The following is an 18915-nucleotide window of genomic DNA, read 5'->3' as shown; positions in this document are numbered from 1 at the left end:
CGGCCGATTCTGTCCGTCACTCTGAGAATGTATGGCAGAAAGGCCGTACTGGACATTTCTTTTTCCGGTTGCTTACGTCGGTGAGTGTTTGTCTCTGTTATACTGCTAATATCACTTGTGGAGTACCCGTTGCTCCTCAGAACAATTTCCAAGTGTTGTATTTCGCGTCTGAGGTGCTGTGGCTCACATATTCATCCCGCCCGCGTTATGAGCGTCTTAATCATGCCTCTTTCCTTACTCGGGTGGTGATTTGACAGTTTGTGCACGTATCTGTCCTTGTGTGTCGGTTTGCGCTACGCGCTGTGTCCCAGGTTCTCACCATCCCTAATGACCAGCACATCTACAAAAGACAGTTTTTGTCATTCTCTACTTCCATACTAAATGGCATGGCATGTTGGCATGGACACTGTTCAAGTGTCTTAGGAAGTCACCAAGCTGTTCTTCACCATGGCTCAACACAACGAAGGTATCATCGACATATCTGTACCACAATCTAGGTTTACAAAGTGCCAAGTCCAATGCCTGTGCTTCGAAGTTGGTCACCACTGGACTATGAGGACTACCCATGGTGACGCCTTCCAGCTCTTCACAGAAGGTGCCAATCCACGTGGTGAGACATGCACGAAAGAGCTTTGTGATGTCTCGCGGGAAGATGGAACTGATGTACTCCAGAGAGTCCCTGAATGGCACTTTTGTAAACAGAGAAACAACATCAAAGCTGACCAGTATGTCGTTTGGAGCAAGTTTTAGTTTTTTCAGCTTCTCAATGAAATGTCCTTAATGTATGTGTCAGTCTTCCCCAAGTGCGGCTGGAGCAGAGAGGCCAAAGGTTTTGCCAGTTTATTCGTCGGTGAGCCAGGAGCGGTAACAATCGGTCTTAGTGGAACGTTTTTCTTATGGTAATCCTATCTTAGGTAACCGATACAGCTGAGGTGGCAGGACTTCAGTGTTGCGCAGGTTCCTATGTAAGCCCGTCGGCAGAGAACACATCTTAATTAACCGATTCTTATTCCATGTGATATGCTGCGTCGGGTCTGCGCTTAGTTTGTGGTACGTCTTCGGATCTAATGGGTCTCGGATCTTTTGCTCATAATCTTCTGTCTTCATTACGACGGTTCCATTTCCCTTATCGACAGGTAGTACCAATATGCTGTTGTCGGCGTTAAGGTTCTTAATGGCTTGTACCTCTTCTTCCTTCAGGTTGCAAGCTGGTGGTTTTGCTCGGTGCAGTATCCTTGCTGTTTCAGAGCGTATTTCCTCTACTCTTTCACAGGAAAGGGTCCGAATTGCCGCTTCGGTATTAATAATGAAGTCCTCCATAGGTATAGTTCTCGGATTAATAGCGAAATTCCCTCCTTTTTGATGGACGGACACGTCATATACCGTCAGTTGTCTGAGGTGAGGTTGACCATTGTGAGTCACATGTCGGGAATCGCCTCGTCAGTCTGCTTCTGGCGTCTTGCTAACTTTTTCTTCTGTCGCTCAGTGCAGCTCTCGAGTTCAGCTGTGGGTGATGCTGTCGATCTTGTCCCTGTCGTCTCGATGCATTCTGCTACTTAATTGATAGAAAATGTCCAAAAGTTCCTCATCCGTTCTTGCCAAGTCCCTCCGTGTCGTGTGAATTCGCTCACGAAGGAAACCTCGTTCCATTCTGTCGTAGATATGCTGTGCTTGGGCGGAGGAGAATAGGCGCTTACATTTCAAGAAATTCAGTGTATTGCCTTCATCCCAGCAGCGCGGCAGAAAGGCGAGGTCGTGTGAATTCGCTCACGAAGAAAAGCTCGTTCCATTCTGTCGTAGATATGATGTGCTTGAGCGGTGGTGAGTAGGCGCTTACATTTCAAGAACTACGGTGTAGCACCTTCATCCCGTCAGCGCGACAGAAAGGCGAGTATTAAAGAGCCAAACACTAGGCGAAGTGAGAAATCAGAAAAAGAAATATCCTTTCTGCCATTCATTACCAGAGTAACGGACAGAATCGGCCGTATATTGCACAAAAACGGCTAAAGACCAATTACAAACCGACAAAGAAAATCAAAGAGTGTCTCAGATCGGCAAAGGAGAAAAGGAAGCCTCTTGCAATGTCAGTAATATACCGCATACCATGCACAAGCGGAAAAGCTTATGTCGGAATGACTGGACGATCGATCAACACCAGGATTATAGAACGTAAACGACATTGCAAGTTTGGGCAGGTGGAGAAATTGGCCGTGGCAGAGCACTCGCTGTGTGAGACCGAACACGTAGTAAAGTTCCTCGACACGTAAGTTCTGGCTGTAGAGAAGAATTATCACACCCGCTCGCTCAGAGAAGCTGTAGAAATACACAAACACGAGAACAGCTTCAAGAAAGATGAAAGCCTGAAGGTAAACGGAACCTGGCTTCTTCTGCTGCAGCGAACGACCGTCGCAGGTAGCAAGAGAACCGCACCGGAGAAGCCCTCGGACGTTGGCGCGCCAGGTACATATATTCTGCCACCGCGAGCTACAGTCCAGCACCAGCAGTGCAGGGTGAAACTTTGGCAATGTCAGCCACTCGTGCTGGCGAAACGTCACATAAATCATCAGAAGAACGTCGGCTGAAGAACCCGAGATAGAAGCCAACAGACAGTATTTCAACAAGTGGTCACGAAAGTCTTAAGAATTTTGAATTTTTCTCGTTCATCTTTGATATGTTTTGTGATAAGTAGACGCTATATACGAAAAATCGCAAATTTTCCTTCACTATTTCTAGTAATAGTAAATATCATGCAGCCTCTAGTGATTCCACATTTGTCGTCTTCATAACAATATGGTTCTTGTATGAAAGCAATGTCAATATGATATTGCACAACAAGCTGCATTAGTTGTGTGTTGCAGTTCTGGGGTGCTGTAGATTAATTTGTATGTAGCTGATTTGTTTTTGAAGAGACAAAGCTGTTTGGATTGTATTTCGTGCTGCCATTAGTGACAGTTAGTGTTCTGTTTGCGTTGTGTACTGTTGACTTCGGACATATTCAGGCTATGCATTGTTCTTACCCGAATACAGAGGTGACGAACATGTACCTCATTTAGCGGCCGTTTCTTTTTCAATTGTGATCAACTATCGCTGTAGGTGACGGCGTTAGTCGATTGCTTTGGTTCTTCTAAGTTGTTTATCAATTAATTGTTGAAAAGCTACAAAATCTTTCCTGTACTGTTTTGTAATTGAAGTATTACTTTCTGATTTCTCGTCGCCTTCAAAAAGCCTTGAATTCTTTCGAAGACATGAGACAAACTTTATGAATATGTTCCGCCAATGGCTCCGCTCTGAGGAATTTGACACTGACACACCACATTCGGATGACGTATCTATATCTCTGTATTTATAATATCTATTACGTGATCTTTCTTTGTGTAGCACTAGATACAGGTAGTGTGTCAGAAATATCTGCTGGGCCTGACCTATGTGAGCTTCAGTATTAGATTCGTCAGTCTTGCTAAATTCACATCAGTCGTTGTTTCCGTAGGAAGGACAGTGACAGTTTCATGTTACAGATTTTTAATCTAGTGTTCAGTGAAAGAAATTTTATTGTTTCTGACGACTGAACTGTTGACAGTATATTAACTATAATCTAAATCAGATCCACGTATTTTAGTGTGTTTTGGTGATATTTATAGAACGGTGACGCCAAAGTCAGAGGTATGTTGCTCTTCTCCAGACCGTATGGGAGTGTTGAGTGGTACTTAAGATAGGTAAATAAATTAGTGAAATCAATGTGAAGTAGAAATCAGAAAATAAATGAAAAACTTAGTTTAGTTTAACACTGGCAACCAGTGGGCAGAGCAGCAGAGGCAATGACCATGAAGTCAACACATTCAGGAGAAGCCATCGCCCTCCCCACATAAGCAGAAGCTGTCGATTCAGTCATCAGGGCATCGCCTGACCGGTTCACTTGTTTCTCAGTTCTCACATGTGATCAAAGGCCCTCGCCTGCATTCCAAGACTTGTCGATTCAACCATCAGGGCATCGCCCGACTGGCTCACGTGTTTCTCAATTGTCACATGTGATCAAAGACCCTTGTCTACATTCCAAGAGCTGTTGATTCAGCCGTCAGGGCATCGCCCGACCGGCTCACGTGTTTCTCAATTGTCACATGTGATCAAAGGCCCCCACCTACATTCCAAGAGCCAATGGCCAACGGTAAGAAGATACTTCAAGAAGATTTTCAACGTGACAGAAGAGGCAATGACCGTGAAGCCGTTCACCTCCAGTGAAATGAAGTAAATAAATACGCGAGATGCAGTGGGCCCGGCAGTAGTTTCCATTTGAGTTTCGGTGCTAAGACAGTCATGCAGGGAGAGACTAAATCATAGACAGAAGCACGAAGTCCGCCGCTGTAATGGAATAGCAAGCAGCAGCCTCGCCGCCAGAAGACAGAAGTTAGAAGGTATTCAAAGACTGATTTTTACGTACCTGGGTGACTCGTGAGGACGGGAAGGAGACAGCCTCACATCAGCAGTCACCTGTGAGCTGGGAGCCGAAGACTGGCAAGCTGGATTCCGTTGTTCGAGTCCGGGACGCTGGCCTTCCCCTGCCGCGTCGCTCTGCTGGCCAACGCACAAAACACGCAGCCTCATAGAGAAGAGAAACACTGGGACGCCACATAGAAGGTATCACCATCCGCTTCACGACTTCATTCTCAATAATTAAACGGGCCACCGCACGGGGCGCGTCTCCAGTCAACTGGGCGAAACGGCGACACGAGATACACACCGCCAGGCGTAATCAGACGCTGCCACTGCCGCAGCAGAAGGCTTCACAGACGACACAGCTGCCACTCTCACAGTCAGAACAATCCAGTAAGGAAACCATTGTACAAAACTTTCAATAAAAGTTGCCTTATGTAAAAATGCTGTTTCATTCTACCTCATACCCGAGCCAAGGAAGAACCCACCCTGCCCACATGTACGAGGGCAGTTCAATAAGTAATGCAACACATTTTTTTTCTGAAACAGGTGTTGTTTTATTCAGCATTGAAATACACCAGGTTATTCCCCAATCTTTTAGCTACACAACACTATTTTTCAACGTAATCTCCATTCAATGCTACGGCCTTACGCCACCTTGAAATGAGGGCCTGTATGCCTGCACGGTACCATTCCACTGGTCGATGTCGGAGCCAACGTCGTACTGCATCAATAACTTCTTCATCATCCGCGTAGTGCCTCCCACGGATTGCGTCCTTCATTGGGCCAAACATATGGAAATCCGACGGTGCGAGATCGGGGCTGTAGGGTGCATGAGGAAGAACAGTCCACTGAAGTTTTGTGAGCTCCTCTCGGGTGCGAAGACTTGTGTGAGGACTTGCGTTGTCATGAAGAAGGAGAAGTTCGTTCAGATTTTTGTGCCTACGAACACGCTGAAGTCGTTTCTTCAATTTCTGAAGAGTAGCACAATACACTTCAGAGTTGATCGTTTGACCATGGGGAAGGATATCGAACAGAATAACCCCTTCAGCGTCCCAGAAGACTGTAACCATGACTTTACCGGCTGAGGGTATGGCTTTAAACTTTTTCTTGGTAGGGGAGTGGGTGTGGAGCCACTCCATTGATTGCCGTTTTGTTTCAGGTTCGAAGTGATGAACCCATGTTTCATCGCCTGTAACAATCTTTGACAAGAAATTGTCACTCTCAGCCACATGACGAGCAAGCAATTCCGCACAGATGGTTCTCCTTTGCTCTTTATGGAGTTCGGTTCGACAACGAGGGACCCAGCGGGAACAAACCTTTGAATATCCCAACTGGTGAACAATTGTGATAGCACTACCAACAGAGATGTCAAGTTGAGCACTGAGTTGTTTGATGGTGATCCGTCGATCATCTCGAACGAGTGTGTTCGCACGCTCCGCCATTGCAGGAGTCACAGCTGTGCACGGCCGGCCCGCACGCGGGAGATGAGACAGTCTTGCTTGACCTTGCGGCGATGATGACATACGCTTTGCCCAACGACTCACCGTGCTTCTGTCCACTGCCAGATCACCGTAGACATTCTGCAAGCGCCTATGAATATCTGAGATGCCCTGGTTTTCCGCCAAAAGAAACTCGATCACTGCCCGTTGTTTGCAACGCACATCTGTTACAGACGCCATTTTAACAGCTCCGTACAGCGCTGCCACCTGTCGGAAGTCAATGAAACTATACGAGACGAAGCGGGAATGTTTGAAAATATTCCACAAGAAATTTCCGGTTTTTTCAACCAAAATTGGCCGAGAAAAAAAATGTGTTGCATTACTTATTGAACTGCCCTCGTAATTTATTTAGTGATTCTCACCCTGACATAATGCTTTAGAATCAAATGCCCTTTGCAGTAATGCTCATCCTGACAACTGACTAGCATCAAAAGAGAAAACCCAGTTACATTTGGTGTCAGAGAGAAAAAACCTTGTCTCAATATGAGATGTGAATGACAGTGACTAAAGGTCCAGAGTTAGTATTTTTTAATGTGTGAAAGGATAGAGGTTTTCATAGCAGTCATAATATTTTATTTATTTAGAAGTGTATTTTCTCTCATAATTTTAAGAGTTTGTCGAAAATTTTGCAAAAACAGACATAATGTCTTACGGGATAACCGCAATCAGTGATTTTATAATGTTACTTAAAATCCGTCTTGATTGCAAATTTTTTTATTATTCATATGACCGGTTTCGGTTCATTCAGAACCATCTTCAGATCTGATATTTCAGTTACAGGAGTAACCCGTCAAAATCCAGCAACTTTCACATGCTACGTATGTGACGTAGCATGTGAAAGTTGCTGGATTTGGACGGGTTACTCCTGTAACTGAAATATCAGATCTGAAGATGGTTCTGAATGAACCGAAACCGGTCATATGAATAATAAAAAAATTTGCAATCAAGACGGATTTTAAGTAACATTTGTCGAAAATATTTAAACATCTTTTTAATTCAGTGTAGTAAGATTGTGTAACTAATAGTTTGTAAAGTGATGACACGAAATCGTACAATGTCAGAGTCAGCACCACAAGCAGTTTCTATTGAGGAAGCTATTCAGAGCTTAGTTAATCAAATAGCACAGCTTAAAAATGATAATAATATATTATTTAAACAGTTGTGTAAGGTTAGGCAAACCGGTTCAATCCATCCCACCCTAGATTCCTCAGCAGCAACCTTGGTAAATCCTTTTTCAGGTAAACCTGGCGAGGACATAACAGCCTTTTTTGAAGATTTAGTAGCAGTTGCAAAGTTAGGATCATGGTCAGATGAACAGCTCTTACAAATGACGAAGTTAAGATTGACAGGAGAGGCTGAAGTACACGTATTATACCAGGAAGAATTACGGAATGCTCCAACATTTTAGGAATTGAAGAAAGGATTACATAAACGTTTTCAAAAACAGAACAGTTGTAGATTTCATACGGAAAAACTAAACACTATCACTCAGAGGCAAAACGAGTTGTTGGAAAGCTTTGTAGATAGGATTAGAAAAGTTAATATTAACACCTATCAGTTGACAACTAGTGATGAAGCAAATAAAGTTATTTTACAAGAGGCAGAAGATAGAACTCTGGATACATTTTTACGTGGGCTACCTCCTGAAACGTCCCGTCGTGTCAGGGCAGAGTTTCCTAAAAATTTAGCGGAAGCTGTATCTGTGGCGACGGCTTTCGAAGAAATAGACATTGCCACCAGATACAAGGAGAAGCGAAATGTATTTTCAGCAGGAGTACGATGTTTTAGGTGCGATCAACAGGGACATATAGCAAAAAACTGCAGCAACCTCAATGCACTAATTGTCAAAGAATAGGTCTCACATTCAAGGAATGCAGGTCTAAGAAAGTTTTGGAAAATAGAAATCAGTTAAACTCAAACGGGAATGTCGGAGCCGCCGCCAGGCCCCCACCTACATTCCAAGAGCCAATGACCAACGGTAAGAAGATACTTCAAGAAGATTTTCAACGTGACAGAAGAGGAAATGACCATGAAGCCGTTCATCTCCAGTGAAATGAAGTAAATAAATATGCGAGATGCAGTGGGCCCGGCAGTAGTTTCCAGTTGAGTTTCGGTGCTCAAGACAGTCATGCAGGAAGAGACTACATCATACACAGAAGCACCAAGTCCGCCGCTGTAATGGAATAGCAAGCAGCAGCCTCGCCGCCAGAAGACAGAAGTTAGAAGGTATTCAAAGACTGATTTTTACGTACCTGGGTGACTCGTGAGGACGGGAAGGAGACGGCCTCAAATCAGCAGTCACCTTTGAGGTGGGAGCCGAAGACTGGCAAGCTGGATTCCGTTGTTCGAGACCGGGACACTGTTCTTCCCCCGCTGCGCCGCTCCGCTGGCCGACGCACAACACACACAGCCGCATAGAGAAGAGAAACACTGGGACGCCACATCCAAGGTAACACCATCCGATTCACGACTTCGTTCTCAATAAATAAACGGGGCGCGTCTCCAGTCAACTGGGCGAAACGGCGACACGAGATACACACCGCCATGGTGTGATCAGAGTCTGCCACTGCCGCAGCGAAGGCTTCACAGACGACACAGCTGCCGCTCTCCCAGCCAGAACAATCCAATAAGGAAACCGTTGTACAAAACTTTCATTAAAAGTTACCTTATGTACAAATGTTGTTTCTCTCCCTGACATAATGCTTTAGAATCAAATGCCCTTTGCAGTAATGCTCATCCTGACAACTGACTAACATCGAAAGAGGTTACCCAGTTACAGGAGGAAGAGGAGTTTTATGAACTACTTCTTGTACCGATGGTAATATTTCTAGTATTGTAGTAGAAGAGCCAGATGTATATTGATCTTTTTCAGACTGTGTGGAAGGCTGAGGAATGTTTAGAGGTGCTTCTTGTACCAATGGTACGTCTTCTGTGTAGCAGCATTATGTAAGAGAGTAGAAAATTCACTTTCAGCGTTCGGAATAGGCAGTACTTGGGAGCAATCGTTTTAGATATGACCAACACCTTTGCAATGCTGACAGACTACACCATTCATGGTAATATATAATTTCCTTCATAGGGACTCGGTACCGTGGCTGGTACTTGCTTAACTCGTCGAATATGTGCTCAGCAGTACGACGAAATGATTTTATATGAGAGAATTGCTGAGCCCTAGTGCCGGTTGGAACATCTCTGACATGCCCTAGTATACGCCCCCATTTAGTCATTTTGTTAACTATTACAGAATTACTAATAAATGGACATAGATTAGAAAAAGCAAATTGTGAACTGGAACTTTTAAAACGCCTTACTGGCTTCACTATCTTCTTAACACACAAATTATGTTCTTGCACAAAACGATCTACGTTTTAACGGATCTTGTAAAAATACAAGTATTGCCTCCAGATATGCAAGAGCAATGTGTAATATTGAAGCCAGAAATTAAGTCACTTACCGATTTTACGTACCCATCTTTTAAGTACTGGGAAAGTTGTCAATGATGACAGCTTTTTCTGGGGAGATCACATTTTCTGTAGAAACAGAAGATTGCTGTTCTGCTGCAGCGTCTTTGCGATGGTTCAGTCGCGGAAGTTTCATTAGCGTACCCATTTCAACTTCGGTTTTGACAACTGACTTTAGCGCCGCGCGGTAACCGTTTAAATGGCTCGCCATGCCGATGAAGCTGCTCTAGTTAACTCGGCTACACAGATATCGTACCCTCTGCGCTGAAAGGAATTAGACTAGAGTGATTCTTGTGAATTAAACTATAACACAATGAAGATCATGAACTCTAACAGTCGCTTTAACCACTGTTTGAAAGACTTGGGGTGCGAGAGCAATCAGACACGTGTGTTTACGTTTGTTGCTCAAATAAGGGAGCTTGTGAGCCCAGACTCGTCAACACGAACTGCTGCGAACCGGTTATTAGCAGTGGGATTATGGGCACGCACACCTCTAGCCCGTTTCCACTCACATCACAGTGTCGACGTGCACGTCTTGGCTGCTGTCGTCACAGTATCACTTGGAAGATGGAATGGCTCACCGAGGTCTTCAGCGATGGAAGCATATTCTGCCTGTGTGCTTGCGCATACGACGTAAACACAGTGAGCGCTGTCCCATAGAGTGCATTCGTCAAAGACACACTGGCCCCATCCCAGACTTATGCGATAAGCCAAAACTCTCGTTCAAGTCTGGTGTTTCTGGAGGGAGCTATAACCAGAGCTTGCTACGTACAGAGTGTTCCTAGGCCCTTTCGTTTCCCGTTCATGCAACAGGAAGGTGATGTATGGTTCCAACAGGATGACGCTCGTCCACACATTGCCCATGAAACTCAACATGCTCTGGAAGACGGGCAACTGCTTTCCTGGCCATCACGATCTCCAATGGAGCACGTGTTGAATGTGATGGGACGAGAAATGACTCGTGCTGCTCTTCAACCAACAACTCCTACAGAAATACGTGAACAGGTCAAGAAGGCGTGGCATAAGGCACCTACTAATACATGTGCTTCCGCATTGGTACCTCACAACCGCTTGTGCTATTGACATGTAAATATAATCATTTCGTGTATTCCGTATGCACTGTTGCAACAATAAATCTTGAGTGGATTGAAAACATCTAAAAGGGTGTGCTAATTTATATATATTCTTTGGTGAAGTGCCAAAGAAACTGCTATAGGCATGCGTATTCAAATACAGGGATATGTAAACAGGCAGAATACGGCGCTGCGGTCGACAACGCCTATATGAGACAACAAGAGTCTAGTGCCGTTGTTAGATCAGTTACTGCTGCTACAATGGCAGGTTAAGTTTCACGTGAGTTTGAACGTGGTGTTACAATCGGCGCACGTGCGATGGGACACAGCATCCCCGCGGAAGCGATGAAGAGGAGATTTTCCTGTATGATTATTTCACGAGCGTACCGTGAATATCAGAAATCCCATAAAACATCAAATCTGCGCCATCGCTGCGGCCGGAAACAGATCCTGCAAGAACGGGACCAACGACGCCTGAAATGAATCGCCCAACGTGGCAGAAGCACCGCGATGGTAGCCACATGGTCCTAGGCGCCTTGTCACGGTTCGCGCGGCTTCCTCAGTCGTAGGTTCGAGTCCTCCGTCAGGCATGGGTGTGTGTGTTCTCCTTAGGGTAAGTTAGTTTAACTTAGATTAAGTAGTGTGTAAACCTAGGGACCGATGACCTGAGCAGTTTGGTCCCATAGGACCTTACCCTCGTAAATTTCCAATCTTCCGTGACAAAAGTGCAACCCTTCCGCGATTTGCTGCAAATTTCAATGCTAGGCAAACAACACGTGTCAGCTTGCGAACCATTCAGCGAAACATCATCGATGCGGGCTTTCGGAGCCATAGGCCCACTCGTGTACCCTTGATGACTGCGCGACACAAAGCTTTAGACCTCGCCTGGGCGCGTCAACAACGACATTGGACTGTTGATCACTCAAAAGGTGTTGCCTGGTCGGACGTTTTCGGGTATGGAGGCAACTTCATGAATCCAAGGACCCTGCATGTCAGCAGGAGCGTCTTCAAACTGGTAGAGGCTCTGTAATGGCGTTGTGCGTGTGCAGTTGGAGTGATATGGGACCCCTGATACGTTCTAGATACGACTCTGACAGGTGACGCGTATGTAAGCATCCTATCTGATTACCTGCGTCCATTCATGTATATTGTGCATTTCGACGGACTTGGTCAATTTCAGCAGGACAACGCGACACCCAACACGTCCACAATTGCTAAGTGTGGCTGCGGGAACACTCTTCTGATTTTAAACACTTCAGCTGGCCACCAAAGTCCCCAGACATGAACATTATTGAGTATATCTGGGATACCTTGCAATATGGTGTTCAGAGGAGATCTCCACTCCCTCGTACTCTTACGGATTTATTGACAGCCCTGCAGGATTCACGTGCCAGTTCCTTCCAGCACTACATCAGACATTAATTGAGTCCATGTCACGTCGTGTTCCGGCACTTCTGCGTGCTCGCGGGGACTCTACACGATATTATGCAGGCGTACCAATTTGTTTTCAGTGATACAGAGAGAGAAAGAGAGAGAGAGAGAGAGAGAGAGAGAGAGGGAGAGAGAGAGAGAGTGTCACGGAAGATAGTAAGACGTAACACATCGTTTATTTAGTGAAGGTTCCATGTATCTACTTGACGTTTCCGGCAGATGACAGTACGCTAAGGGACATATACTATAGTATGGGATAAAGAGTCTTACCTCTTGTATTGCTCAAGATTTTGAAGCAAGTATAATATTTTAATGGGTTTGATACATGTATTTTAACGGTATCCGAAATTGCTCGAAAAGGAGAGCGCAGAGATGTAATGCTTGTTATCATTCAGGTTGAAACCCTCCGCAAAGGTATTCGACAAATATTCTGAAACTCAAAGGCAAATCGGCCGGAAAGGGCTGTTGCTTTGTAAACGCTCATTCCTGGCTACGTCTTTGTATCAGGCCTTCGACTGTTTATTTCTCTGCACTGCAGAACTAGCAGGAGCTGTGTCATCTGTCGTCCGGTCGTCACTGCTTCAGCATACCTTGCATGCGAACATGAACACCAGTGAGGACAATTTAGACACGCTACTTTTAATACGGCGAATGGTGGCACTAGGAATGGTTGCCAAGGAATGTGGGACCATTCAGATTTAAATTCCACCTTTGTCATCTGTCACTTCGTCAGGCACTCGGAGGACACGATTTTGAAACTCATGTAGAATTTTGTCGGTTTACTCCGCTTTGCTTGGGAGACGACATTATTTTTTTTCTAATGTGTGCTCTTTGCTGTCGAAATACATTTACGAGCCACGGTAATGTAAGTTTACGTAATATGCACAACTAGGCAGCTACAAATCTACGCTGGATCGTCAGGTACAACAACAACGAGCTTTGTTGTGCAGCATCATAGGAAACTCCACCCTGGGACCTTACTTAATCCCACGGTTGAGATACGGTTGCACACTTTCTTACGAATATTCAGTTATTCTAGAAGAGGTAATACTAGTTATGCGACAGTATATATGGTTCAACACGACGGCTGCTCCGCTCACTTCTGCCTAGTTGCAACGCAAATACTGAATGAAAAATTTCCTAGCCGTTGTGTAGGATGGAATGTTGCAGTATAGTCAGTTCTGTGGGAAGTACTGAAAGATGCGTTATATCATGAAGCTCCAACTAAGAAATACGATATGCGTCGTCGAATCACCACGGCATGTAACGGCATAGCATCCAACGTAGTTTCATCAATCTCTGAAACGGCGATTGCAAATATGTTTGCAGTTGATAATAAACAATTTGAGCAGATACTTAAGTAAAGTGTAAAACTACGTTTCGTTTAGAAAATTATTTAATGTGAGGGTGACATGTCGTCCGTAACTCTGAATATGCTGTTAAGTTTATTTAAAGTGTATTCCGTATAATTACAATATCGAGTAGTATTTATAGATACATTTGTTTGGCAGCAAGTGGTTTACTTTAAGAAGTATTCAGGCATATCCAGGGAGAGACAGGTTAGGTATTTTTATTTTTTACTAAATCCAGGAAAGTTAATGCAGTAGTTCCGAATGACCGACGTTTCTAAACCCAATTTGATGCGCCAGAAGCTAGTACTGTAGCCTAGGCCTCTCTCGATGCATCTAAGAACTGAATCTCGCATGAGAGCTCTGCTTGGCATTGTTTACAGCGCAATAACTGATAAGGCCACATTCTTTCTAATTTTACTACATTTCCCGAATTATATTAAGAAGAAGTATAGCCTCAATCTCAGTGTTAACAATACTCGTCTTTTCAAGCGCTTCCAGATGACATTGAAAAAGATATGTCATTATGTTTAAAAAATTACACTTGCTGCGATATCTTGATCCATACAAGAGTAGAAACAGTGTATAACATACGAAAGTACATGTCCCTTAGCGTAAAAATGGTGTTACGTCTTATGTGTGTGTGTGTGTGTGTGTGTCTGTGTGTGAAAGAGAGAGAGAGAGAGAGAGAGAGAGAGAGAGAGAGGGAGAGAGAGAGAGAGAATCGTAAAATTAAGACCTCAACCAATTTTATTATATAAGTGACTTCTAGCTGAACGTACAGTGTGATAATCTACGGTATGGGTATGTTGCGCGTACACTTCAGCAGTTTCATTATTCCCAGAAGTTGCTTCTAACCACAAAAGGAACTCTGTCTGGAATGAATAATGACTTCATATATAGTGAATACAGAGACAGAAAGTGGTGCTGTGTTTTCTTTACCTATCCGGAGTGCCGGGTGCTGAGGAATGTAAGTTATTCCCTGTTACTGTAAAGTTTCCAAATAAATAAAATATACTTCGTCAGCAAACCTTGCCATGTGATACTATGAACGTGTCAGTAACATGAGTCTTCTTTACGAAACTTGTAGGATTATCTTTCGAGATCATCTAGTTCTGGTGCAGTTTGGTCATGTGCAGTTTGGTCAATTGCAGTTTGGGTAGCATGTGTTGGACATTAATTGTGTTTAATTTGTAGGGAACTGTAACAAAAGTTACCTAAGTCTTCTTAAATTCTAGGAAGCTCAAATAAACATACATTTCAAGTTTATTGTGCTGGCCATTTTCGCAGCAGCTGTATATATATATTACAATGGTTCAAAATAAAACGCCTTTTGCCTGCTGCACCTTAATTTTTTATTTACCTTGTGCAATTTAACTGTCATGCTACATTTTGAAAACAGTGACAAAAAGGAAAAGTGCAAACCTTCAACCTGTTTGCCAACAGAGAGAAAGATATTTGGCTCAGAAATAAAGAATTATACGTTGATACGACACCCACTGAAGATCCGTTGTAATTGAGGTGAAGCTTGTCAGGGTGCGCAAGATAAATAAAAAACTTAATGTGCAGCGTGCGAAAGACATTTTCTTTTCAACAACTGTGTTTTAACCACATGTTTAATTGTTCGTGTTAATGAATAAGGATATAGAGGTTGTAATTTTTTCTCCCTTCTATAAGTCCTCAGTGAAAAAAATTTGTTTGTAGCTGTGACGTTTTTGGGAAGTTACTTCGATGATACTGTAGGTTCCTCTAAGCTGTAAGTGAAGAATGGGAAGTAAAGTACTTCTTTTTGGAAACAAGAGACAAGAAAATTACTTGCATAATATTCAGCGAAAATGTTGTCCTCTCGGACGCGTGCGATCTCCGACGTTATTATGTGACAAAACTTTTATCAGCATATTCAAAGATTTCTGCAAAGTTCTTCTGTAAGAAACAAAACTAGCCATGTGCGAATAGGACTCGCGCTCTGAGGTTTCGGCACAAACTTACTTATCTAGACAGTTCATCCTTTCCGGCAATCGAAAATTATTACCTGTTATCGACATTGATAGTGATAAGATGTCAATTCCAGGGATTCAAGGTTTCAGAGAATGTTTTGGTGTGAATAGTACAAATGTGAAAAAAACTCACGCAGGAGACAGGTGACATTTGCTATAATAATCAGTAGTTCTCTATCGGGCAGACCGGGTCACAATAGCAAAAGACAAACGTCAGACAAGGAATGACTTTATTGCTAGACTAGTCTGTGAACGATTGTTTCACATATACTTTGAACTCCTTCTCTACATGCAGCAATCGTTCCTGGTCATCTGATGACACACAAATTCACAAGCACGTCATATCAGTAATAAAGTCATTCCTTGCCTGATGTTCCAGTCAGCCTGAATGCAGAACTACCGATACTTATAATTTCAAGAAGTCGGATAACAAATGACAAAGGAAATATATTTATCGTTGTGATAACCATTTGCGGACTTTTCCTTTATCTGTGGTGTGAAACCTTGCTTATTGCCAAATTTCGTGATTTTAGGTCAACGTGAAATACCCTATAGGTTTTGATGAGTGAGTTTGCGAGCATTAAACTATGTGACGTAAATGGCAGTATCTTTTGATTGAAATTACTCACAAGTTTCATGTTGTACACCGCCAGTACACTTGATCACATACCAAAGTACATGCCCCATAACGTAATATCACTTACGGAAAACCTGAAACTGTTCCCGAAATACAGTAAGTTTCCTAAGAAAGTGTACGCCATAATGTTGAATGTAAATTCCGCAGCGACATCTCTGGTAGTGGTTTCGAATCTGTACACAATGCGATTTTGCACGCTGTATAGATAAACAGTGTGAGAGTTTAATGTTTTGTTTTGTGGCTTGCAGTTTTGGCTATTTGCGCTTAGATATAACCAACTTTAACGACGAAAAAATGTGCAGTATTTATCAAAAAGGATCTGTGAGGTCCATTAAGAAGCCATTTGGTTCGAAAGAGGCAAACGAAACATCGCAACTCTCTCTGTACAACGTGGAAACAAGACAATTTGGTATCCACGATAGACTGACCGGCAATGTCTCCCGATGCAAATACGATCGAAAATGTTTGGTCTTATATTAAGAAGGAACTTAAAGAAAACCCAATACATACTTTGAAGCAGCTGTCATATAATATCAGGACGATATGGAGATCGCTACCTAGAGAATACACAGAAAATCTCGTGAAAGGCATGCCGAAAAGGTCCCACGCTATAATAGATAAAGGCGGCGATTGGATTAACTATAAGGTAATTGTGCTGTTAGTAATAACATGCATTTTCATGTAAACAAAAATTGTGTGTTTTATTTCATACAGATATCGGCGAACACTTTCTTGTGGAACTAACTGTAAATAGGGTACCCCCCTCGCCCCCCCCCCCTCTCTCTCTCTCTCTGTTATAGACCAATTTAATTTTATAAGTGACTTCTAGTTGAATGTACACTGTGGTAAACTATGATGATTATTTTGTCGCTCGGGTGTGTTTTACCTTCTCTTCAGCTGTTTCAGTATTCGTAGACCTCAGTGTGTGAAATAAATTTCAGTTTGATACGTCTACCCGTTCTTAGGGAAATGGGTTTTTAACAGTCGGAGAGACTGACAGGTAGACAGACAGAGAGATGTACACCAAAGTGATCCTATAAGGTTCTCATTTCTACCGACTGAGGTATGGAATCCTGAAAAAGAGAGACACTAATGACTGTGGTGTAAATTATTAAATTCTCTAAGGTTCAACAGATAGGGATGTGAGTAGGATTTACACCTCTATTGTTATGAAAAATCGTGACTTTCAACACACTGAACTTCTTTTTTTATACGAGGCTACAAGAGTCCAAAATGACATCCACCGTACTCAAAAGTTGATATTCTGGAATTAAACAGGGATCAAAATTGCAGGACAGTATTCTGAAGCGACAGAAAAAGTATTATGTACGTTAACTAGAGTAGAACTAGACCATGCTAACATGTAACTGAAGCCAGAAAACTGCTATGAGGAATGACAAAGACCACATTCATAAAGTGTTTGAAACATCAGACTAGACACTGTAATTAATGAATGCATCTTTAAATAATAGTGACAAATCTGCCGAAATCGAGACTCTTATATTTCGGGTGTAAGACTGCTGGATTTGTTACTGGTAGCCTGAACAACACCTAAGTGTTACGGAGATGCTTCGGGAACTCAAATGGTAATCCCTGGAGGGAAGGTGGCGTTATTGTTCAGGGAATTTAGAGAACCGGCTTAGGAAGCTGGCAGCCGAACGATTCTACTGCCACCAACATTCACTGCTTGTATAGACCACGAGGGTAAGATACGAGAAGTTAGGGTTCGTACGGAGGCACATGTATGGTCTTTTTTCCCTTGCCCTGTTTGCGAGTGGATCAGGAATGGAAATGACTAGTAGTGATGCAGCGTACCCTCCGCCATACACTGCACAGTGGCTTTCGGAGTATCTATGTAGATATAGATACAATGTCTAGTAGCTGCGGCAATTTCGGAAAACATGTGGTAGAATAGCTAAAAGAAAAGAAAGAAGATGAGTTGATGAGCTTCTTGACTATCCTTCGGACTAAGTATGAACTGTTTGTTAAACTTTACTTTGATTTATTGTTGACACCAAGAGTCCTGTGTTGTCAGTGAGTGGATTTTATCTCACTATGATACTGTTATTACAGGTGGAAGGACGAAGGTAATGCTGTAATACCTTCTTATGAGCACTAAAAACGCATATCAAAAGCATCATTCTTAATATCATAGTTCAATTTTTTTCCTGAAAAGGTTTCATGTAACAGTAACAGCTAATGAAACAATAACCAACTAAAGGTAACTGGGAGAATTCGTATTCATTTCGATTTATGTATTGTGCAAACACACGCTTATTTGGCTAGATGCCAATTCGAGAAAAGCAGATGCTAGTTTCAGGACCTTTTGCATTGTGATTTTCAGTTCTATGACCGATTGGTGCAGCTATCGAAGGTGCTATATCCTGTGCAAGTCTCTTCATTTCCCAATGATTACTGCAACCCCCATCCATCTGACCCAGCTTGCTGTATTCATCCCATATTGTATGGCTACAACTTTTAGCCACTGCGCTTCCCTCCATTACCAAACTGACTACTCTGGCTAGCCTCAAGATGTGGCTTACAAACAGATCCCACTTTTACCCCATAAATTTCTTTTCTCCCCAATTCAATTCAACAACTCTTCATTGATTACTGGATATACATGTATAATCTTCAGCATTCTTCCATAGCACAACATTTCAAAAGCTTCAAAAGCTTCTTGACCGAGTTACTTATCGTCCTCATTCCAGTACCGTACAAGGCTATACTCGAACGAAATACTTTCGGAAAAGACTTCTTAATAATTAAATTTGTGTTAAATGTTAACAAATTCCTCTTTTCGAGAAATTCTGTTTGTGTCGTTGCCCGTGTCTCATTTCTCTTTAGCATAATTCTTCATTCGACTAAATACCATTACCCTTGCTTTCCTTTTGTTGGTACTCTTCTTATAATTTTACTTCTGTTGGTACTCTTCTCATAACCTGTTTTGAAGACACTATCCATTCAATTTATCTGCTCTTCCAACTTCTTTGCTGTCTCTCACAATATTACATTGTCATCCATATACTTGAACATG

This window comes from Schistocerca cancellata, chromosome 6 (genome assembly GCF_023864275.1).
Source record: "Schistocerca cancellata isolate TAMUIC-IGC-003103 chromosome 6, iqSchCanc2.1, whole genome shotgun sequence".
Classification (NCBI taxonomy): domain Eukaryota; kingdom Metazoa; phylum Arthropoda; class Insecta; order Orthoptera; family Acrididae; genus Schistocerca; species Schistocerca cancellata.
This window is presented reverse-complemented; position numbering follows the sequence as displayed.